Raw genomic sequence first — 25761 nt, forward strand, 5'->3', positions numbered from 1 at the left:
CGTACCTCAACAAACCAAGGTATCTCAAATTCCTTAGCCAACAGCATCTTAAGATGTGTCACTTCCTTTTCATCATTGCCTGTCACAACTATGTCATCCACATATACTATAAGCATAGTTGCCTTATTTGCATTGCGTTCGACAAACATTGTGTGGTCTGCATTGCTTTGCTTATACCCAAATCTCAACATAGCCTTCAAGAATCTGTCAAACCAAGCTCGAGGAGACTGTTTCAAACCATATAAAGCCTTTTTCAACCTACAAACTTTCCCAACTGTAGACTGAGATGAGAATCCTGGTGGTACATCCATATAAGCCTCCTTTAAATCATCATGGAGAAATGAATTCTTCACATCTAACTGTTGTAAAGGCCATCCCAAATTAGCCGCACATGAGAGAATAGCTCGAATGGAGTTCATCTTTGCTACATGAGCAAAGGTTTCTTGATAATCAATGCCATATGTCTGAGTAAATCCCTTGGCCACTAGTCGTGCTTTGTACCGTTCAATTGTTCCATCTGTTTTCTACTTAATGGTGAACATCCACTTACACCCTACAGGTTTTTTTCCACTAGGAAGAGGAACCAACTCCCGAGTGTTAAAGCTTACATCTTTTCTACCATAGCTACTTTCCACTTAGGATCATTGATAGTTTCTTTCCAACCTTGGAGTATACACATAAAAGACAGAGACGAGACAAAAGCACGATATGTAGAGGACAATGAATCATATGACACAAATTTAGAAATGGGGCGTTGAGTACAAGCCCTAACCCTCTTTCTAAGAGCAGTAGGAAGACTCAAATCATTAACAACAGGACTATCAACTACAAGTGGAGGAATAGACTGAGGTGCATTATCTGTAGAATCAGTCGAAACAGGATCTGGAACCGACATGAGGGACGATGATTGGTCTGGTGGCACAAGAGAAGTTTGTTCTTTCAAACGCCAAGAATAAGTTTTAAGATCAACCTTGTCCAAACGACCATCAATGTCAGGCTCCACATCAAGACTATTAGGCTCTCCCTCACCACAAATAACAACCCGCTTACTAGGAAGAAAAAATGATAACTCATGCTGATATGCCATCTCCTCATCCGCAATCTCATCCATAACACTCTCCCCATGAGGAGATTGCAGAGGAGAAGTAAAGGACTCAGATTCACGGAAAGTGACATCCATACTAACCAAAAAAAAATAAAAAATCCTCTATGGTTGAAATTTGATGGGTTTTCACCCTATAATTTTATTTTAATTTTTTTGATGATTGTTTGAGGGTTTTTCCAATTTTTGTTTATTTTTTGGAAAAACTGATTCATTTTTCGGAAGTCCTTGTTGGGGCTATTTTTTTCCCCAAATTTTTCACCAAGGATCCTCTAGAGTGAAATTTCCCTAAAGTTTCCTAGAGTGCTACATTGTGTGGTTGAGATTTATTGGCAAGTCACATCAGAAAAATTGATGTGACTTGCCAGTAAATCTCAACCACACAATGTAACACTCTAGAAAATTTTAGAGAAAAATCACTCTAGAGGATCCTTGCTCCAAATTTTTCCTTCCCCCCTCTACCTTGGGAGCAAAGGGTTGGGAGTCTTTTTGATGATTTGGCAAGGCTCAGCTTTATTTCTATCGATTTTTCTCAGTTTTAGCAAGATTTCTCTCAATTTTTGACAGTTTCTGCTTCTCCAACCCATGTTTCGGCTCTGTTTTTCTCTAGAGGTAACCTATTGTTCCTAAGTTAAGTTTATGGATTTGCCTCTGTTTGTTTTTTGCTGGTTCCTAGGTTGGTGTTTGTTTTTTTGTTGTGGGACTTAATTTTCAATGGTTGAGGGTGAGACTAAGGATACAGTTAGTGATAAGGGTGCGCTGTCATGTTATTACTCTTAACAATAGTCCCTCTCTTTAAATCAGTCCCGTCAAACTGGATGGTTCCAACTATCTGATTTGGTCACGCTCCTGTAGTCTTGCTATTGTTGCTCGCCATTTGACTGGCTACATTACTTGGTCTCTTCCCTTACCATATGGTGATGACTCCTTGCGTACTCAATGGATTTCTAAGAATGCTCCAATACCATGTTATATTCGCATAAGAGAAAGAAAAGAATGAAAGGAAGAAGAAAAAGAGAGAACGGCTGAGTTTATTAACACACACTGATAATATTAGGGTTCTCCCCTCTTACACATTTATAATAAAAGACTAAAGGAACAAAGGACATAACTATCCTTAGACACTAATACTTAACAAATTCTTTTACCTTGTTAAAGTAAAGAATATCGTTAAGATGATAAGTGTACTTTTTCTTTTGTTTCGTCCAATATTTTGTAGAAATATCTACTTGTTTAGTGTTAAGTATCTTATGCTATTGATTAATGGCCAGTTACATTGATTAAGCATCTCTACTATGGATAATCTATTTGAGAACATAAAATTTGTAATTTAGAAATTGAAACCTCAATGTTATTTTAAGCCTATGAAAAACAAATTATACAATTATTACGAATGAGAAAAATTTTGATGGTAAGTTTGATTTGATGATAGCTTTTGTTATACTTACCTTCCTTCTGATAATCAAGTTAGATGAATCTATGAATGATTGAGCTGCATACCACTAATGTGATGCATTGGTATATGGTAGGGATTTGTTTCGGGTGGATGACCCCACTCATGCTGCAAGGCTATAAAAGACCTATCGCTGAGAATGATGTCTGGAAGCTAGACACATGGGATGAGACTGAGACATTGATTAAAAAGTTTGCATTGTGTTGATTCTCTTAATTACACCTCTGCATACTTAATTGGATCATTGTTCTATGGTATGTAATAATTTCTGACTTTTGTAGGTTCCATATTTGTTGGGCTGAAGAATCTCAAAGGTCTAAACCCTGGCTTTTGCGTGCCTTAAATAATATAGCCTTGGAGGAAGGTATTGTTTAAACAAAAACCATTCAGAATGATCTACATTTTTCTATTTTAATGAAACCATTAACCTTCCAAGCAATTATTATTTTCTAATATGAACATCCATGTGTTGTACCAACATATAGAAGCATTTTTATCTCATTCCTTCCATTCTAATTTTTTTTCTACAGGTTTTGGTTTGGAGGCCTTTTGGTAATGACATTATTCTCCCTACTTTTCTTTAAGAATTTCATTTGTTTAGAACTCTTCATATCCTTATATATGGCAAGTTGCTTGCTCTAAGCATTTGATCTCTTTAGAAATATTGTTGTTTAGTGTTACAAAACTGTGTTACCTGGAAGATGCTCTTGTAATATACAAGCTGGAGTGTGGCCTGTCATATATGTATTTGGCTTCAAATGTCATTCAATCTTAGGAGGCCTAGATGCAACTTTACCATGTACATATCCTAGACCATGATTGTCACTAGGACTCTTGCCAACACTCAACATTGGTTTAGTTCTTCTGTATAACTAGTTAGCATCCTAGTAGTGACATTGCATTACTCAACTCCTTCTCTAAAGAAGACATGCTGCACTTTCTCTAAGGAAGTTATACTTGACTTGGCTTTGTTAGATCACCAATTCTTCTAAAAGCTTAAGCTATTAAAAAATGGACCGAACAATGTATATCAAACTATCCAATATCCTCCTTCACGTGCAATCCCATCTTGCGTGTTGAGAGACAAATAGAGAACCAAATAGAAAGCGAAGCAGGCAACTAAACATAACAGAAGAAACCAAATGGGAACCAAATACCAAATGCTAAGAGAGAGACTTGAACACAAGATCTCTCTCAACCTGAGCTCTAATACTATGTTAGATCACTACTAATCCCAAAATCTTAGTTGACATACATTGTTGGGACCATTTTCTAACAAGTTAAGCTTTTGGGACAATTGGTGACTTAATATGGTATTCAAGCTCAAGTTGGGGGAGGTCTTGGATTCAAATTTGTCCATTTGCATTTGCTTCCCATTTGCATTATACTTCTCTATATGTATGTATGTTTGCATCTCCACATGCAAAGTAGAGTTACATGTGAGGGAGGATGTTGAATAGTTTGACATACATTGTTGGGCCCATTTCCTAACAAGTTAAACTTTTGGGACAATTGGTGACTTAACAAGCTTGGCTACAAGACTCCAATCTTTCATTCATATCTTTTTTAAAGGAAATTATCCTTTTGGAAAAATGTCTTATTTGAGCCTGGAGTTGTTCTATAGTGGCTTCTTTATCCTTCAGAGAAGACACAAAGGTATCTCTCTTTTTTTAAGGTTTTGAACTTGATCACCAAGTCCAACCTATTCTTTTTTGTCACACCCCGATTTTGAAAAATTAATTAGGTGAAAACTAATTAACCTAAGCATGAGGTTTTTAAGTGAAAACTCCCTGTATTACTTAGCTCATGATTCCTTAGCCAATTCTAAATTAATTCTCAAAATTAGGTTTGTCTCATAAAATGTGCCTAAAGGCCTTTGGTTGAATAATATTGCAAGATGTGCCTGTTATCCTTTTCTTAAACTTAAGTAGAGTTAAAGTGACCAAAAGAAGTGTTTTTGGAATATAACTGACTTGCCTTAGCAAACACGTCTAATTTATTATTTTTGAAGAAGTAATGGTTAAATGTTCTTTGAAAAACATGTGAAACACTCAATTTCATAAACCAATCTCACTGGCACACATTGCCATGAAATGCAATACAACATCAGGATGGAGTTTGCGAAAAATATATCCGTGTTTATGAAAAATATTCTTAGGGTGTGCAAATAGAATTTGCTATATGCCAAGTGTAAAATGATCAAAATTTCCCCAAGGACCCAAATTATAAACATACCCCAAAGGCTCAAATTACCATTATGCTCCTATGGCATAATTGACCTAAATAGCCCTAAGGCACAAATTACTAAGATGTCCTCAAAGCCTAAATTACCAAATTGCTCTCCAGGCACAAATTATCAAAATACCCTTAAGGCATCTGTCATGCCCCAAAAATATACAGTCTGACCTGTGGTAAATAAACCCAAATAATAATGACAAGCAATAATAAACATAATAAAATGGAATTTCTCTCGTATATATACATGTGAATCATTCGATGCATGAGGTTTTTCAAATACAATACGAAATTCGAAAGCTCTAACTATCAAATGAAATTAAGATGCCCTTAGGCTTACATTAACAAAAGGAAAGGGTGTAACCCCGTTAATACACATATGGCATTCCGCCTACAAATAAAGGCCCCGTGGCCACAATCAAAAGATCTCCTCTAGCTCGTGCTCATCTTCCAAGCCACTCATGGTCGTGGTACACCACCTGTACCTAAAAAGATTTTAACGTCGTGGGGTGAACATATAGTTCAGTGGGCAAAATCTTTAATTCCAATTATAATTCTATACATATATATATGATCATGATGCTCCATATTATACACATATATATGTCTTTTTCCATTTTTGTCCAAAAGCACTAAACATTTCCATGACGTTTCCATTTGATCTTAAAATCTCACATTCATGCCTACTCAGTAATAAGTCTACTCAATTTATATTAACCTCCAATACGTACATGATTTACAACTAATCTCAATACATGTACATAACTCACAAAAGATTCCAACACACACATATACCTATCACAACACATGCATATATTCGTGGTCTCGCCAAGCCCCACATAAACAACCCCATTTTATCGGTTGGTAGCTGGAAGGAACATGGTACCTCTATGTAGCACACCCCCACTTTACCGGTTGCTAGCCGGAAGTAACGTGGTACCTCTATATAGCACAACTCCACTTTGTCGGGTGCTAACTAGAAGGAATGTGGTATCTCTATATAGCACACCCCAACTTTACTGGTTGCTAGCCGAAAGGAACGCAGTACCTTTATATAGCACAACACATTTCACATTTTGAGTGTATCTCAAATTATTCTCATTATCACCGTTTTGAGTTACATAATCTCACGACTCATAAAATCACATTGTTATCATCACATTAATTTCTATATAACTAATCATTTACAATTGAGTTTCAGTTCACCTTAGGTTGACATATTTCTACAACAATGCAATCCTCCACCGATTGCAAATGATAGTTATCTCTATCAAAATATTCCAATAAGGTAATATTAGAGCATAACTAACAACACTATATAATATTAGTCTCAACGAATTTAATAATTTGAGATACACTCAATTGCCCAAAATATGAATTGTTATCACTCTACAACAATGAATTGTTATCACTCTTAATCAATTGCCCAACATATGTGTCCTCCATAATCATCATTCTTCAATTAGTAATATTCACTCCTTACTTCTCAAAATGATATAAATTTCTAATTTCTCCAAGTTATACAATTTCAAGGTTTCCTTTGGATTATTTGAGACTTTTCAATTTTAAAGAATTCATATACTCTAAAGCTTCTAAAACTCACATTTAATAGAGAAAGTTTAAGAATTTCACAACACACCAAACCCTAGGTTCTCATATACATGCTTTGAAATCTCTAAAAAATTCCTAAAATTTATGCAATAAAATACCACATATCCATCTATAAAATCATATTAAGAAAAATTAAAGAAATCCCTACCTCAAATTGAAGAGGGAGAAGGAAAAGCCAAAAATCCGAAAGTGCCAAAACGATGATTGGTTTGGTGAAATCGAAGCTCTCAATGTGTTCTACACTTTATGCTAAAGAACCAAGGTAAGATGAAGATCCTAAGTGGGGTGGATCAAAGGTTTTGTAGAGTTTGGTATTGATTCAGAGAGAGAGAGAAAGAGAGAGAGAGAGAGAGAGAGAGAGAGAGAGAGAGAGAGAGAGATAGAGAATTTCGTAAGAAGAGAGAAGAAAGAGAGAGGGAAGGAACACTAAAATCAGATTTTAGTCAAAGCGATCAATTGCACTTGTAAGAGCAATTGATCTCTCCAAATGAGATCAATCGACTATCGATCAGAGCGTTCTGCTGAAAACACATCCAACATAAATAATCAGAGCGATTGATCGCATTATCAGTGCTGGTCGATCTTCCCAGTGTGATTGATCCCCTTTCGATTGCAACGTTGCTTTTTACACTAGACGAAATTCAACTATGGCGATCAATCGCTCCTGAGTGCAGTCAATTGCTCTGCTACCATCAACACCAAACTCTTCTGCACCAATCCACACATGTGGTCACACCTACCTAAGTCTGAGTCCTATAGAGGGGCTTCTACACTTCTATTTTTCGTCCTTACGCCCGAAACTCGAATATTAAAGAAGTTATATGCTAAATAGGAATTTACACTCACTCAATCACAATCTTCAAAAGGGCAACCTGTTGTACCAAGGATCTGAAAACGTATCGGGACATCCATATAACTGGGTTTGAGTCGGGTTTTAGACTCGGGACACTACAACATCATTTACCATTTTACGCCAGTTAACCCCAATTTAATTTCTTATATGATAAATTCAAGAATTTCACCCAACTTACTTTTAATGGACTAATTTACCCCAAGTGGTCAAAATCACCTTTTAGTCTCTAAATTCATTAAATAATCCAACAAATTTGTAAAAGTAACTTCGACATTAAAATAATCATGGAAATATATTTATTCAAGAAACTAATAAGCAAACTAGTTTTAAAAGAAAATAAGAAAAATAGCGAGACTCAATCAAATCAAATCAAATCAAATCATCTTTTTAACTAGGCTATTTAACCCTATGACTAATCTAACAACATTATTTTCTCCAAATTTCCGATACTTTCAAGATTTAACAAAAATTTAAAGTTACTATGTTCTTTACATCAAAAGTTTTAGAATATGGCATAGATAACACTTTTTGAGATTCAAGCAAAAGCCGCAAATTTATTTAATATTGTATTTCATGAAATTAAATGAAACATGGCAACATTATACTCTAAATTGATGAAATCAACCAACTAAGATACTTTTCAAATTTAGAATATGATAACCTAACTCCAAACTCAATAGTAATTCAAAGTGTCATAAACTAACATGTATTTCATGCATTTAAATAAAAAAATTTAAATAATGCTTTTCATAACAAACCATGTCATAAACTCATGAAATCAAATGATTAACTTGAAATAAACCCTAACATGTTGTTCTAAGAAGAAAATAAGAAAACCCCTACCTCTTGAAGCTTGAAACCAAAGAGAAAGGAAGAGAAGAGGTAGAAATGGAGTGTAGGCTTCAAGAACACCAAGACCACCCAAATTCTTCAACAAAAGTCTTCAATCCAAGCCAAAAATCAATTTTCAAGTTCACTAATCTCTCCAAAAATCAAGGTATGAAGCTCACCAACACTAAACTTAACTCTTGATCCAACAACTAAGGATCAACAAGGCTTTTAGTAAGAGAAATCTAAGAAAAGCAAGAGAGAGAGAGAGAGAGAGGAGGAGGAAGGAAAATGAAATGTTTTCCTTCTCTTCCAATCCCTACACAACCCCTTTCGAATGATGACCAATTAGCTTCTTGATTAATTTTAAATAAAACTTACTCCAAAGGTCCTAACTTGATCTTGATAGAAGAAATGCATCTACGCCTTTCATTTTGAATTCAATATAATTATATACATATAACCAATCTTATATACATATAATCCTAGTTAGCACAACTCTTGCAAACATTTCCTCTCTTGTGCATGTGTAAGAAAGGTACCAACTTTTGTAAGAAATAGAAGTCCATAAAAGAGGTAAAGTAAGAACACATGCGAGGAGAGAGAGTGGGCTGCTGTTGAGGCTCCTCTAGGACCCCAAAAATTATGTATTCTGCGTTGTTTAAGGGTTTTGGACTTTCTCCCTCTAGCTCAAATTTGTATAGTTTCGAACCCAGAAAATGTACGTTTTCTGGACTAGAAATTCGTGAAATTCTCAAGGTCTACTAATAACAATAAAATACAAACTAATAACATAGAAATAATAAATATGGGGTCCGCAGAGTTCATATTTTGAATCTCAAATTGGATCGAGCCCACACGCGCGCAAACAAGGCGATACGTGCATTGGGATTCCTAATTTACCATAATACCTCCTAGATTAATTGATAACACTGAATTAATATTAAAACATATAATGCCAGCCCCGATGAGTCCATCTGTCGGTCTCGTGTCAATTCGGGTCTGGATGCACACAAATTGAGGCAATCGTCGCACTGCTTCTCAACAAGTAATTAAATTATAATTTAACAGGATTGACCCTATGGTCATATTAACATCATACACTGGGCCCAAAGGGTCTATCCCTCGAGTCTCGGGTCAGCTTGGGAATCAGTGCACACAAACTGAGACAATCAGATGCACATAATATTAACAGACGAAGGTCTAAATTGAAGTGAATAGAAAAACTCAAGGGCTTAATTACAATTAATTAAACTTAATTGGGGCTCAATTACATTAATTAAAAGTTCATATTTTCCCTAGTCATTACACCGTTTTAGTTTAAGACACTCTTTATACTTGGAACATAGGCTCACAAATTGAATCCTCTTTCTCACCATATGAAACATCCGGCTTCTTTGAATACCGTCTCTTGGGCTAGCATAGAGACCTCTTCATCATTAATGTTCAAAAAAATTTCTAATTGAGAAGGCTCTCTAGTCTACTCCATTACAAAATATATAAGATCTCACTCTGGTTGTTCGACAAAAAATGAGTGGGCTTTCTGGCTTTCTCTGATACCTGTTAGAATAGTTCTTTTAGTTATTTTTGTTCTCTTGTTAATATTTACTTAAGTTGAGGGTACGATGGTCATATTGCTACTTTAGGTTTTTTATATATATTTGAGTGATGTAAAGTTGAGTGAATTAATTGGTTTCAATATATACAAAAGTTCTCTCTTCTTCTTCTTCCTCCTAACTTTCAACCCTAATTTCTCCATTTTACATTTTCACTAGAGGGCATGCGATTGATAAGCAAACAAGCAGTGAGAACAGCATCGCCCTAAAACTGTTTGGGGACATGCATATTAAACATCAGGGTGCGAGCAACATCTAGCAAATGGCGGTGTTTCCGTTCTGCAACACCATTTTGTGGGAATGTATGAGGACAACTAGGTTGATGAATAATACCATGAGCATCACAAAAGGTAGTTACAATAGATTGCACATATTCTAAGGCATTATCAGATCGAAATATCTTAATACGTTTGCCAAATTCAGTAAAGATTTCATTATAAAACTTAGAGATGATGGAAGGCAAATTAGATCTTTGTTTCATTAAAAACAACCAAGTCATCCGAGAGTAATCATCCACAAAAATAACAAAATAAAAGAACCCATTAACAGTGGGAGTTCTAGAAGGACCCCAAATATCTGTATGGACAAGAGCAAAAGACTCAGACACACGACTAACACTACGACGAGGAAAAGAACTACGATGATGCTTCCCAAATTGACAGGCTTCATACTCAATCTGAGAAACATGACTCAAACCCGGAACAACTAACTTGAGCTTGGTTAAGGAGGGATGACCCAAGCGAAAATGCCACTGAAGAGGAGATACACTAGCACTCAACATAGCAGATGGAGGAGGAGACGTCTCAGCGTCCAAAAAGTATAAGCCATCCTTCTCATGCCCCGAACCAATCATCCTCTTGGTCTGGAGGTCCTGCAAAACACATGAAGTAGGAGAAAAGGTTATCAAACAATGGAGAGCTTGAGTCAATTGGCTAACAGAAAGCAAATTAAATGGAAATTTAGGAACATAAAGACCAGAAGGTAAGGACATGGATGGAGTGGGATGAAGAGGACCTTGACCACAGACAGGCCGAGAAGATCCATCAGCAAGTATAGTGGTATGATCAACATCAAAAAGAGAGGAATTACCAGAGACATGAGAACTAGCACTAGAGTCTAGGAGCCAAGGCTGAGAGGACTTAGCCACACATGCAATATTACCTGAACTAGCCATGGTAGCAGTAGAGAAGAAGGTAGACTAGGCCGGAGAGACTGGACAAGGGCAGTAAGCTCACTAATTTGAGTAGTGAGTGTCTCATGCGAAGTAACAGGAGAAGCATCCGAGCCAATAGACAACAAGGAAGACTGTGAGGAGGGGACATCCATAACCTGATGGACATGATTAGGTCTGCCATACTTTTGCCAACACCAAGGTTCAGTATGACCTTGGGAACCACAATGAGTATACTTGCGATCGCCACGTATACGAGAACCAGGTCCACTACTACTTCCACCACGGAAACCACCACGTGAGCCACCACTACGAGAACCACCTTCACGAGAGCCCCGTGAACCAGAAGAAGAGTTCCGGGAACCAGAAGAACTATGAAAACCCCCGCGAGTAGACCCATGATCACCACTACTAGAAACCAATGCAGAAGATGATAAAGAAGAGGACCCAGCAGTGGATTGTGCTTGTCCCAATGAAGAGCGTAACAGCCTAGAATAGGCATTGGCAGCTGAAGGTAGAGTGTCACTGGCAAGAATCTGATCTTTGAACCCTCGCAACTCAGGATCTAAGCCAAAAAGTAAAGAAGCCATCATAAACTCCTCCCAATGTTGTTTCTGGGTGGTCACATCAGTAGTGAAAGGTCGATGCTGCAGTAACTGATCCCACAAAGTCTTGAGACTACTAAAATAATCAGGGAGAGACCGGCCAGATTGACGCATAGCAAAAATCTGTTCATATAACTCGTAGACCCGAGAGACATTACTTTGATTTGAAAAAGACTCAGCAAGGGAGTCCCAAATGGCCTTAGAGGTATCACAAAATTCCACGGTAGTATCAACCTGTGGTTCCAGACTATGCTAAATCCAACCCATCACACAAGAATCCTCACAACACCAATCATCATAATCCTTATCATCAGTAGGAGGAAGGAGTTCACTAATATAGCGGGACTTCTTCTTACCTCATAAGAAAATCTTGACAGCATGGGCCCAAGCCAAATAATTAGCACCATTCAATTTCTTTGTAGTGATAGATTTAGGCATGTCATCATCTTTACCCATAGTTATAGCCTTAGCCTCAATCTCAACCATAATGATCAACCAGACTTGCAAACAGCCAATACCCACACCCACAATCACCAATATAAACACAGAACTAGCTCAACAACCAAGTTTAGACCCAAATAAGACCAACACATCAACTCAACAGTAGCAATCAATAAAGAGAGGACAAATATCCCCTGCTAGAAGGGTTTTAACCCTTATAGAGGAGCCTTCAATAGGTAGAACCGAAGAACACAAGCTGACTGGACCAGAAACAGCCAAAAATCGAACAAAATATCAACCCAACAGGAGTAAAACGACAAATTAAGATCAAGGACCCTTGGAGGGGTAATTGAAACTGCATAATGGATGAGGTAAATAGCCTAAAGGGGAGGGAGGTGAATAGGCTTCAATGGTAATTATACCATTCAATTGAAATTTCTATGATAATTGTTAGGAAAGATAGTAAACAGTAAATCAAAGCATCCACATGAATGCACAAAAGATTAATAGAAAAACCCTCCAAAATAGAAAAACCAAAGACACCTTTCCGGTTAAGATAATACACTATTCAAAAGATTAATACAAGACCGAAGTTAAGTGACTTATAACTAGTACCTCAGATGCACGCACTTACCACATTTGAACTCTTGTAGTCCACGAAAACTCATTTCCTCCCAAACACAACGAATCTTATAGCCACAACCCACATGCCTTTGAAACCCTTTTTCTTGAATGTGAACTCATCTTCCATGGATTTTGCAAAATTCGATCCTTGTTGCAACATCTCTAACCAATGGCAATCAAGGGTGCACTCCGATGATTTTCTCTTTCAACTCTTGTTGCCTTTGGAGAATAACTAAGACACCTCAATTTTGTTACAAATGGTGATGAGGTGAATTGGAAGAATTTCGGCATAGCTCCTCTCTAAAAGATGAACGCTTCGAAGAATATAGAGAGGTTGGAAAAACCTTTGAGTGCTTGGAGAGGTAAATGTGGAGTATCCTTATCATGTGTTTCTCTCACCGAGTTTCTAGAGAACCTCCATTTCTTTTCTCTCTGTCTCTCTCTCTCTATATATATAGAATGTCCATCTCACAAATCTCCAAGACGAGGCCATTTGGACTTCATAGATTCTACAATAAAAGCTTTATTCATGACTCCATAGATTTTACTCCATGATTCATGACTCCATGTGCCATGTTCCATGATGGCTTTACCCCATCCTTCCATCCACGTGTAGGGAAACATTCATTACATTTTCTCTACTCCTAGTGAAAGACAAATTAAAGTTGTGTCATAAATCCATCTTTACCTCATGTTCCTGTGAAATCCACCTTTGTTTTTTCACCGTACGGCTTTGTCTTCATAGGCACGCGTGGAGACATTTTTATAGAGAATATCAATATCTTAGCTTCAAAAGATGTCATAAATATGATAAATAGCTCTATCGCTTGGCACTACAACAACAGTACCAGTAAACATTTCTACGGTACCTGAATAGTGTCATCGCTCAAGCGACTATCTAATGTAATTTGAGCAATGTATGTGGGCTCACGTTTTATTGAGTTGAAGTCCACAACTTGAGCAATTGATCCACCTTTTGAGCGATTGCTCTTTATCCTAGGCTAAGGTGTTGCTCTTCTAGTAGGAGAGACACTTTACTGTTTGTGCCCCATCTCGCTTTGTTAAGTCTTCCAGGCACATTTACAACTCACTCATGCATCTGCAAAAGTACAATTGAACAACCAATGCTCATTTCAAACAGAAATTGAGTCATTAACAAAACGTTTTGTCCCCTGAAATTGTTATCTCCATTTTCTATGATAAAACTTGACTCAACCAAATACCAATACATATTTATGTAGACTAAGTGTTCTCAAATACAAATGAAAGGGAAACAATACATGACAGTGTACCATGTTTGTTCTTCGAAATGAATCCTGCATAATAAGTTAGAAACTCAACACAACAACACAAGTGAGTATGTCCAATGTAAACATCATATAAATCAAATCAAAGCAGATTAAACAAGACAAGTAGAACCTATAACAAAACATGTGAATAATCAACACAAAGATTTGTCCACGCAAATTTGCCAACCCAAAAAAACTAACAGAGCTCGTATCATGTGCATTCATTATGGTTATTTAATTTTGTTGTAAAGTATGGCTAGAGCTTGCATTACATTTCTTCAATGTAGTTGTCCTAGGACAAATAGTCAACCTTGGTGAAATTTTTATTAATTTGCTCTTTGTTTTTCTTCATATTTTGAAAATCTTATGATTCGTATGATAATCACTTATATTATGTTTGTTGTCTTACTCATCATTCTTCAACAATCTTGTAGATTGGGGATGATCTTTCTCAGTTTGTTGGGCCAGTTTTGTTGAATCATCTCTTACAGGTTAGTCTTACCATTCAAATGCATAGTGATGCATCCCATCTTTGTTCCTTTGTGATCCAAGGCCCATAAAAGGGCCTTTGACTTATTTGTACACTAGCAAATTACTCGTGCCTAAGGCACTTACGACACAATTTGATCCCAGGCAAATTAAACACCCTTTCATGCCTTTGACCAATCCTAGCCCCCACAGCTGAAACCAAACCAACCACTACTAAAACCTAGATAAACCACCAGACTCTTGAAATCCGGTTTAATCTGCCGCTGATGAAAAAGGCTGTACCATTGCTTGACATCGTCAGCCATCACTGCTATTGTCACATCTACTACTATCACCTAGTTGTTGGAAAAGAGAAATCACAAGTAGAAGAAAAAGACGAGAGTTCAAAAATTAGAATTTAGGGCACAACCAATTATCAAGTAATTACTAGAAATTTAGGTTTTACAATTTAGGAAAGTGGATGTTAGTATTGAGTTTAATTCGACTCATTAAAATATTTAAATGAAATTTTATTATCACATATGGGTTTTTTTTTTTTTATTATTTATTTTTTATGGAGGAGAGGCCTATTAATTTGAAAGAAAATATTAAAAATAGTTTTAATAATTGATAGTAAAATATTAGTATTTGAACTAAGAAGATACATTAATTGTTAAATTCTAAATTTGAAATGCATAATTCATTTTCTACATAAAAGTTTTGGAATAACAATTATTTAAGAAAAGTGAAAAATTAGCATATATCAAAGAACCCGACACATAATTCATGTTGAAAGGCCATAAAATTTAAGAAAACTTGAAAATATTGCCTTATAAAAGGGTTGAAAGTTGAAAGTGAACAAACTACATTAACAGAATTGAAAGCAAGATTAATCCTACATTCTAACCAATTGTATTTCATAGACATTTCAAAAAGTGATGAGTTTTATTATATAAATTTTCAATATAAAAGTTTTGGAATAACTACTATTTAAGAAAATTAAATTTTTATTTACTTTTATTGTATACATGTTGAAAGTCTGTAATTTAAGAAAATTTGGATCTATTGCCTTATAAATCAATTGATCAATAATATCAAGATGAGTCTAGATTTGTTAAAGTTGAAGATCGCAACTTCACTGTGAAGTTGACCCATTATAGGACAAACTTGGACCTACTTCGGTAATCTAAACCGTTCATCTCATACAACTAACAGAGAAAATTATCCATGCAAAAAATCAATTTGATCCAACATCGATTGTCATACCATTATATTGTTTTTATCCATATGACATACATGTTTTTTAGAATGGACTGTTCATTTGTTATAATATATATGCGATTACTTACGTTTGATCAACCAAATTTTTTGCATGCATGTTCTTCTCTACTTATCATATGAGATGAACGGTTCAAATTATTGTGATGAGTACAGATTGGTCCCACAATGCACCAACTTCATCTATGGAGTTGAGATCTTCAACTTCAGGAAATTCGAACTCCATAAGGACATATTTATTTATATTTTATAAATTCAAAATTCTATTAAAATTGATTAAAAACTTTCAAATCCGAATAACTAAAAATGTTTTGTAATAATCTATTTAATTTGCTGAATTAACAAATTTGTTGAATTGGCATGGGTAACTATAATCTATAATTTATATTTGTACCAAAAAAATTAGTTCCTAAAAATTTGCTTTTTTATCAAATTTTATAGTGCTTAATACTTCCCTAAAAGTATTCATTTTAATCCTAACACAACCAATAATGCAATATGAAGCACTTCCACTTTGCTTTTTGAGATATAATATGGATCTTGTAATTCTAAGCAATTTTTCAAAATTCCATATCATCTTATTGATACACATGCTTTTTGGATGTTTGTCCATCTCCTCTTTTTACTTTTTTTTTATTATTATTATTTATTAATCCCTTATAAAAGATTGTGCAAAAATGTACCTAAAAATAGTTTTGTAGCCAATTAAATCATTCACAGTTAGGAACACTTATATATTGAAAAAAGTAGGTTGAGCTCATGAAGTCAATATTCACTGAAATAAGAAATTATAATATATACTTACTGGGTAAGCTCATAATTTCTTTATAATACTATAAATCTTGTTTATTTTTTTCCCACTCTTGTGTTCGCCCTTTACTTCTCATTTTTATGTATGCAAAGGATGCCATTTGAGCTTTATAGTTTGTATTTGGCCTACAAAGTTTATGATACTACTGATTACAGTCAATGGAACGAGGTGATCCAGCATGGGTTGGCTACATTTATGCCTTCTCAATCTTTGTTGGGGTGGTATGATTTCTATCCTTCTTATTTTTATGAAGTATTTATGTTAAAAAAAATATGTATCAGATTTATCTCATATTTATTTTTCTCAAGGGAGTAAATTGCTCTTCCTTTAGTATTTGTTTTTCTTTTTCCTCCTTTGCATGCTATTAATTTCATTAAATAATCACTAATAAATATTACATGTCATTTGGCATTCTAGAGATATCACATGTACGGGTTTAGTATTAATTATCTCGGTCATTTTTCTTCTTTAATTTAATTTCAACTAACATCACAAAATTTATTAATTGAAAGTAAATTCAAAATCCACTAGGAAATACAATATACATAAAAAAGAGAGAGGAAATCATTCGAAACCGGACCAACACCGGCCAAAGATGTGGAGATGCCATTGACAGCCATCACATTAGTAGAAGAATGAGGAGAGAAAATAGAAATAAGCAAAGAAGGATCATTTTCCATATGGTGTGTAGCACCTGAATCAAATACCCAAGTGGAGTGAGATGCGGAAGACAAACCTAGAGGTGAAGAGAGAGATAAATCATTAGATGAATTGGGATTGATCCTCTACAGATGGGGCAGTAGCTGAAAATTCTGTCAAAGATACCTATCCTCTACAGATGTCCAAGATACCTATCTCTGTTGCTGCCCAAAATTCTGTCAATGTAAAAGTTTAGGACACTGAGCCTTCCAGTGACCTTTCTGGTGACAAGAACGGCATTCATCCAAATGTGAATGAGTGAATGATTTGCCTTGTGTACTAATTCGATGGCCAGTAAACAGTGTCTAAACTTTTTATATCATGACCATAGGATGGGCTTGGATTGAACTTGAAATTTTGAGGAAGAATAGTATCTTGCAATTATCTTTTAGACTCAACATCATAAGGCACACAATTAGGTGTTTCAAATATTTAAAGCAATTACTCATTTGAAGTTGCCAGAAGCTGTCTAAGTCTTGAAATGGGAGATGCACCCTAAAAGATATACGAAAATGGCAATGAGACATGAATGGGAAGACAATCTGAGACATTTGTTGAAAAATAAAAAGGAAAGGGAAGAAAGAGATCTATATTCAGACGTTAATGATATTTGACGTTTTTTTGGGAACTAAGTGAAACTCAGGCTCTTTCCGAGGACTTAAAATTTCTTGGGAGAAGTTTTTGGAGGTTTTATCTTTCTTTTATTTTGACTGTGCAATCTAACCCCTTCCAGACCCCCATCAAATAGAAACTAAATTGGTTGTAGTTTTTATTCTCTTCCACAATTTATTAATTCTGTCCTTATATTTATGTTGTTGAATATTGAAGTCACATTCCACAGTTTTCTGATGAGAGCAAAAAGTTCTAGGACTGCATATTCTTGAATATGTTATTTTGAATGTTCTCTATGCTGAACATTAAAATGCCGTTGTTAATCTTTGTTACTACAAGATTTAAGAAGTTGCTTTCTATAAGCATTCTTTTCTAAGATGATTTATGCCTAGAGTACAACTGATCATGGAAGTTGTACTTGTAGTTTGTGATCATTGCATTGACTAGATGATTTTCCATGGTTCAGTCAGTTGGAGTGCTTTGTGAAGCTCAGTATTATCAAAATGTTTTACGTGTTGGTTTCAGGCTAAGATCAACTTTGGTAAATTCTCTTTCTCCAATAACAGTGTTCAGATCTGCATGTGGTTTATTTCTGTATTTCTCTTTCAATTTTGGTTGTTTTTTGTATCACCTAACATGTTTCTTTTACTGCATTAGCATTACTTGTTTGACCCGGGGCGGCCACAAATACAAGAAAACCAACAGTACACTGCATACCATATCAGATTTTGGGGATAAAAACTAAATTTATATAATCGGATTAGGGGTTTCTTCTAGCATACCGAGGGCTTGGGTGGAGAGTTTGAATGAATCTGCTTGTGGCAGAAGTTTGTTCTCTATTCAATTTACATCATCCGGCATGTCACGCCCCACTTTTTATTACTCGAAGCCATTACCAAATTCATTAACTTAATTCAATTTCAGAGATAACATGCGGAAATAAACTCATACATTTAATCCATCGGAATGAATATAAATACTCTCATTTGTATGCAAAGTAAATGTTACATGAACATACTCAATAAATTGCCCTTGGGCTTACAACCTTTAAATAAACAAATGAAGGGGTGTAACCCTTTTACACATATGGTGTTCCGCCAACAACAAAGAGGCCCCGTGGCCAACAAATAAGAAGATCCAAATCGTGCAGCTCAACCTGCTTAATACCTGAAAAGATTCAACAACGTGGGATGAACATATAGTCCAGTAGGGAACTCAACATGATCCTCAACAATAACAACTTACAGATAGCTATGATCATGAACACTCATTCTCGTACTAGAATAGTAATATGACAGTTTATACAAAATATATATATATAAACTTTCCTTGAAAACAACCGTTTTATTCAACGCTATAAGCGATTCATCTTTCTTTATTCCTTTCATTAATCCCCATTCCCATTCTTTCATAGCATTAACAATTACTTAGGAAAATAATCTCACTAAGCCCGATACTCTCTTCCACTTCTTATACATACTCAGATGTACCTTTTCAAACATGTTTATCTGTAAAACATTCTTTCTCTTCCACACTTTCCAAAAGACAAAAAAAAAACATTTTGGTTCGTTTCCGTTTCTATCATAATTATACATGCATATCTTTGTAAAAATATAAATTTACAACCCACTAACATGTATACAATCAACCAATGGAGTAACTCGGTCCTCCGAACTGTAACCAATCAAATCCATGATATTTTCAGTTACAACGAAACAACAACAATCCCATTTCGCTCTACTAGCTATGTGCGTAGTAAGCCAACAATACACCCCATTCAACATCATTAACAACAAGCCAGTTTACCAGGCGCTAGCTGGAGGGGTATGGCACCTTCGATTATTAGCGCAGTCAGTTCTCCAGGCGCTAGCTGGAAGGTAACGGTACCTTTGATTATGAGCGCGGCATATAACGCCAACAACAACCATGCAACAAGGCATATCCAACATGTATAATGCATATACATAGCCAACAAGAATCTAACAACGAGTTAAAGTAGATAAACACATAGGTGTAATGTATACACAACAATTCAACACAACCATGTCATCCTCCACCGATGACCAAGGACAAAACCTCTAGATGCATATATATATAGTACATCTATTAACAGACTCAAATATCATGAGATCACCAACTTATCACTAATACTAACATAGTAGTATAAGATACAACAATCCAACATTCATACTCATTTCAAAGTACCTTTCCCATTTCACAAAACCAACTCTCTTTATTTTTCAAAACCGGTTTTATTCCTTTTGTTTTTCGCAAAATCAAATCCAAGGACAATAAAGCCAAAGCTCATTTTAATCTACTACATTCATTTCCAAGCCATTCCAATTTAATTATACAAATTAAATCATAATCACAAAAAAATAGGATTTCCCTCCCCTTCTCCCAATATTGATAAAAAGGTTCAATCATCTACAACAAACAACAATGGCTTCATTCAAAACCCAAAATACCCAAGTATTTACCCAATGATCAAAACCCCTCTATTGAGTTATTAAACCAAATAAATATTAGGGTTTCCTCTCCTTACAACAACAACATGCTAATTAACACCCAATTAGCCCCAAACCACATCTTATGATAATAGATCTAAATCCAACCACTAACCCAAAGTTCAACCTTATGAATTTATACAAAAATCCACATAAAATGGTTTTCATGCAATACAAAAATTACCACATGTCTATCTATAGACGGTATTATTGAAAAAGAACAAGGAGAATCCCTACCTCAAAGGAGAACTCAAAAGGAGATGATGACCCGAAATCAAAGTGCTCCAAATCCACAATTTCTTGGATCACAACGAAGCCCTCGACGATCAACACACTTCTTACAAAGGCCCAAGGTGAGGAAGACACTCTAGCTAGATCAATCCTAAGAGAGAAGTTAGGCTTTAGAGTGAGGTGCTCTCCAATGGAGGTTTTGAAAAAGTATGAGAGAGAAAGGAAATCAAAAAGTGATCAAAAAAGTGATTTCACGGACTGATATAAAAACAGGTCCGCTCGAGCGTACAATACCCCGCTCGAGCGTCAGACACAGGTTCACGCTCGAGCGTCCAAAGATCCGCTCGAGCGCTGGATGCACTCTCCCAGAATTTTCTGCAGACGACCAAAATGCTGAGAGAAGGAAATTCACGCTCGAGCGTCCAAACTTCCGCTCAAGCGGAAAGGCAGCAACAAAATCCCGCTCGAGCGTCAAACCGCCGCTCGAGCGGAGAGACCAAAACCTGGGCAAAATTTCAAAGCTTTAAAACACAACCAACAAATTCCCAACTGGCCCAACACAACCCAAAACTCTAAAACAAAGAGTAAGGGATAGAAATGAGGATAAGACAACAATGAATCTACGGAGCTGAGTCCAGATTACAGTTAAACAACAACAGGGAATACCGGGATCGCTATACGGCATGTCTATTTATCAATTTTTCTCTAGGTTTTGATATGAACAGACCAGGATTCTTGAGCATGTCTTATGCCTGAGGTTTAAAACTTTCTGATTTTTGGTAAAAAACTTTGGCTCAAGGAGGAGGCTGAATGATATAGTTTAGAAAAGTCAATGACCAAGAGAAGAAGTATAAGATAGAAAACAGCTGGTATATTATTCTAATTGTGTGATAGGTATTTTATTTATTTTGGTGAGAATGGCGCTCTTGAAATAAGTAATGCATCTCTTTTACAAGAGGAAGAAAATAAAACCCTACGTAAACTGTGGGCCCTTCAAATGCCAGAATAGATATTAACCATGGTCATATTATTAGTTTTCTCATGAAAACTTCTTGATCATATTTCCCTTTTTCAAACTTTTGTGATGCCTGACCCAGACACTTGTCCAAATGCTGTCAAATATAGCTCACAAAGAATTTTCATTTCCCATTTTTAGATGTCAATGAAATGTTGATCAGTTGTTATGGTTGGTGATATTGGTAATGTTCAATGTAGATTCTTTTGGAGTTCTATGATGTCTTGCCAATTTGAAAGATAACAAATTTGATGACAACCGATGCTAATGCACTTCAGGCATGCTATTTTTAATAATTATGCACATGCACACAACCTCACATGTAAATAAACCTTATTATGCCCAATGCTAAATTCATTATGCTTTTATATTATACTCTATTTGAGGACACTACAAGTATGAAATTTTGATGAAGTTTTGGGAAGTCAGACAATGGTTTGTCCTCTTTCTATTCTGAATAATATTATGATATCATCAATTTCACCATGACTGTTTCCAAAGAGAATAAGTTGACAATTCTCAATTGTCAGAACTTTTCATGGGACTTCTCTGTATGTATGAAGAAAACTAGTGATGATTCACATGTAATTGCATTATTTGGGAAATGTGTCTGCAACAAGTATGCCATGTCTGAAAGTATACGTGTCAAGTAAAAAAATTCTTGGATTTTCATTTTTTTGAAATTCAGCTGGTAATTTTTTTCTTTCCAGTCCGTTGTTTTTTATTTTAAGTTGGGAATCGGAACCTAGTTGGTCTCTCAAACAAAATATCAGGGGCTCTAGTCCCCTTGTCTTTTGAATACAAAATAATAATAATATTAATAATAATAATAATAATTTTGACCTTATAGTTTTAAAATGAAGTCCAATTTTCTGTCCCCCACCAAGGGTTATAAATCTGCAATAGTACAACTTATATAAAAAATTAAAGACAATCTGCAATAATACAGACTCGTTATAGTTAGAAATTTTGATTTGCAAGGTATGCATTTTATGATATGACTGACTTTGGTCTATACTTGATTTTGGTACCAATCATGTCTGCATATTTTGGTAGTCTTTTGCAGTTGCTTGGATTGAATTATAAACTCGTATGTCCTTTGTTCAGCAAATATGCCAACAACTTCATGGTTTATGGTCAGCTCCATTTCGTATCATTATTGCTATGGTTCTTCTTTATCAGCAATTGGGTGTTGCATCACTTCCTGGTTCCCTAATGTTAGCTCTAATGTTCCCCATACAGGTAACCATAGTTTTTCCTGCTGCTTTGAAGCTGCATATGGGTTTTGTCTTAATGGTGTGTTGCATGTGATGATCTTTTTCTTTCAAGTCTTGTCATTACTTATTAATGTTGTTTCTGACTTCTTCTTCTTCTTTTTTTTTTTTTTTTTTTGTGTGTGTGTGTGTGTGTGTGTTTTGAAAATTTTTGGATTCCATGTACTTTGAATAAAATCTTAACCATCTTTTTTGGTTGACCGTGTTTAGCATTTTCTATTCCCATTCTATTCTGTTTAGGGAATGGTTGTTAAATGGCCTCAGCAGCTAGGAAGGCACCCAGAATTTCATAAGCACTCCTCTTGTTCATCTATTTGAATGTTTTTCTGATATTATACTATTTTTGATGATTTAACATTTCAAAATATTTTAAGGAACAAAAGTCATGCTTGTGTGAGTGTTCTTAAATCAAGGAGCTACAAATTTTAGAAAGAGATGAAAGTTAGGCATGGCTCAAAATGAAATATTGGGGGGGGGTTCTAAAAGAAATAATAGAAAAAAGAAAAGAAATAAAGGAGGTAGGAGTAGTGTGCGTGTGTCCACGGTTTTGAAGTAAACAGTTCAATTAAAGTCCAATTATCCAATCTACTAAATTATCATACTTCTGTATGCTTCAGTTTAATTGTTTTCTACGTCTAAATCTGCTTTATTTATTCATTTGAGCTGATAATATTATCTCTATTATCTCTCTATATTCAACCTTAATGCCTTATTACAAAATTCAACTGTCAGTTTATTTTATGGAAGAACCCCTGGTGTCTTTGAAGGCAGATATAGTAGTAATACTCCATAGGGGCCACCACCGCCCTCCCCTCCCCTCCCCCCCCACCCCCACCCAACCAAACTTTTGGAAAATTGCATTTTGGCCATGCAATTTTGAATATTTATAAAAGAAGTTTGTATTTTGGCCCCTTCAAAATATATATAGTTTTACTCCAACCCTTCAAAATCTAAAACTTTTTACTTTTGCTATCCTAAATTTAAAAAAAAAAATCTTTTTTTTTTATGCAATTTTTAGTAATTGTAGAATACATTAGTATTTAAGTCACCCCAAACCTTTGACAAATCTCATACTTTCATGTCATTTTTTAGTTTCTGTAAAATAAATTAATATTCTGATTTCCAAAATCTATATAATCTTATTTCAATTCCTCTAAAATTCAAATAATTTTGCTTTAGCCCCCCCACCCCCTTGCACAATTTCTGCATCCCCCACTGAGTACAGCATACGTCTTTGGTTGGAGCTAAAAGTACTTGTTTTAATATGGATGACTTTAATTATTGTAGTATGGTTGTACACTGTGTTGAGATTGAAGAAACAAGTGTTGTGTAGAGACAGAACAGTCAGACACACTTTTCATCAACATCTACTACAGAAGAGTCCCATACATGTAATAGCATTTTGTAGGACTTAAAAGAGTAAGCTTAATCTTATTCCTAACCAATTTTCTTTTTGGCAGCAGATGTCCATTGACTGGTCCACAATGGCCAATTTTAACTTACTCTAAATGTGATTCTTTATTCAAAAGTTATATTGATGGGCAGAATGGGTCACTTTTAGACCTCAGAGTGCTTTTAGTTCTATGCTTTTGAAACCTGATTAAGTTTAGGGACCATAGGAAATATTGCAGTTAATGTTTGAGCATTGAGATAGATGTCACAAGATCTTGGAGATATTAAGGAAACATTGTTCTTTATTTTGTTCAGTGCCCATGAATTTAAGATTTATAACTATTTTACTGTAGTCACTGTATCTTCCACTCTTTTGCTCAGAACTCTTATACATTTAATTTATCTTGTGGGAACAGACATTTATCATAAGCAAAATGAGAAAACTGTCAAAGGAAGGATTGCAACGTACTGATAAGAGAGTTGGGCTGATGAATGAAATCTTGGCTGCCATGGACACTGTGAAGTATAGTTTAATCTTTGCTAGGTTTTACTTAAGCTTATGTACTACTTTAGGCTGTTAACAATGATTATTTTGATTTTATGCTAAACTAATTCAGATGTTATGCGTGGGAGGAGAGTTTCCAATCTAAAGTTCACAGCATCCGGTTTGATGAACTCTCATGGTTCCAGAAAGCACAGCTACTGTCAGCGGTATGACATGAATCATAATCTTGGAAACCATCTTCTTGGCGCTACAAATTTTGCAAATGGCACCATAATTTGTGATAAGTTTCTTTACTGTTGTACTCTCTACAATTGACTGAAATATTACATTTTTAGTAGATGTGCCTGCCCGTTTGCATTAGTGAGTTCTGAACTCGCTTTAGTTACTTAACATCTTATAGGACATGCGGTGTAGAACCAAAAGACGAAGAATGGCATAACCAAAAAATAGGGTTTTTAGTCAAGAAGAATAAATAGGGATTTCACTCCGAAAATGTCTCTCAGAAATCAAACTCAACATCCAATCATTAATCATCAAAGTCTAGGTATCCAAACTACTACATAAAAGGCCATATATGTAGGCATAAGCACCATCTAATTAGGAAACTCATAAATAGGAAACTATGGAATTGGAAACTACTAATAAAGATACAAAATCTTTTTAAATCATAACTCCGAATAATACCAAAATTCAAAGATTCTTCAATTTATTGTCATCCAATGCCTTTATGGTCCTAGTCAACATGGCTGGTATTAATTGTTCTCTTTTTTGCCCATGGAGTGTTGAAGCGAGGGGTATTTAGACTTAAAACTTAAGGCTTATCTATTACATGCTGGTAAAGGGGAAAAGTGTTTTAGTATTAGTGGAGGCAAATCCCAAGTTTAATGGCTGAAGATGTGTAACAAACTATACTTACAAATATATTTATGGGCAAATTCCATTTTACCACCTTATGGTTTGGCTTCACCCCGTCTTTTAAAAATATGCCACTCACACTCACATGGTTTGGGACAAAAATGCACAGTTAACAAAATGTTAACAGAAAATGCAAAAGATCTTTATTCCCTCCTCACCATGACATTGTCTTCCTCCCCTTTCATTATAAAAATCATCAAGAGGCTAGAATTCAAATGCGACAGAA

The 25761-nt window shown here is 35.4% G+C and overlaps 1 pseudogene across 1 annotated transcript in view; it reads left to right on the forward strand.

Annotated features, from left to right (window-relative positions):
• The window catches only part of LOC114258034 (ABC transporter C family member 12-like), a 138717-nt pseudogene that overhangs the window by 49795 nt on the left and 63161 nt on the right, over positions 1 to 25761 (forward strand). The window contains exons 8-19 of the transcript XR_014356960.1: positions 2632 to 2746; positions 2837 to 2919; positions 3086 to 3107; positions 6405 to 6407; positions 14263 to 14319; positions 16541 to 16606; positions 18163 to 18263; positions 20838 to 20880; positions 21689 to 21727; positions 22557 to 22691; positions 24532 to 24638; positions 24733 to 24826. The product of XR_014356960.1 is annotated as an ABC transporter C family member 12-like (transcript). The remainder of the gene's footprint in view (positions 1 to 2631; positions 2747 to 2836; positions 2920 to 3085; positions 3108 to 6404; positions 6408 to 14262; positions 14320 to 16540; positions 16607 to 18162; positions 18264 to 20837; positions 20881 to 21688; positions 21728 to 22556; positions 22692 to 24531; positions 24639 to 24732; positions 24827 to 25761) is intronic.

This window comes from Camellia sinensis, chromosome 15 (assembly GCF_055761805.1).
Source record: "Camellia sinensis isolate YWXY chromosome 15, ASM5576180v1, whole genome shotgun sequence".
In the NCBI taxonomy this organism is placed as follows: domain Eukaryota; kingdom Viridiplantae; phylum Streptophyta; class Magnoliopsida; order Ericales; family Theaceae; genus Camellia; species Camellia sinensis.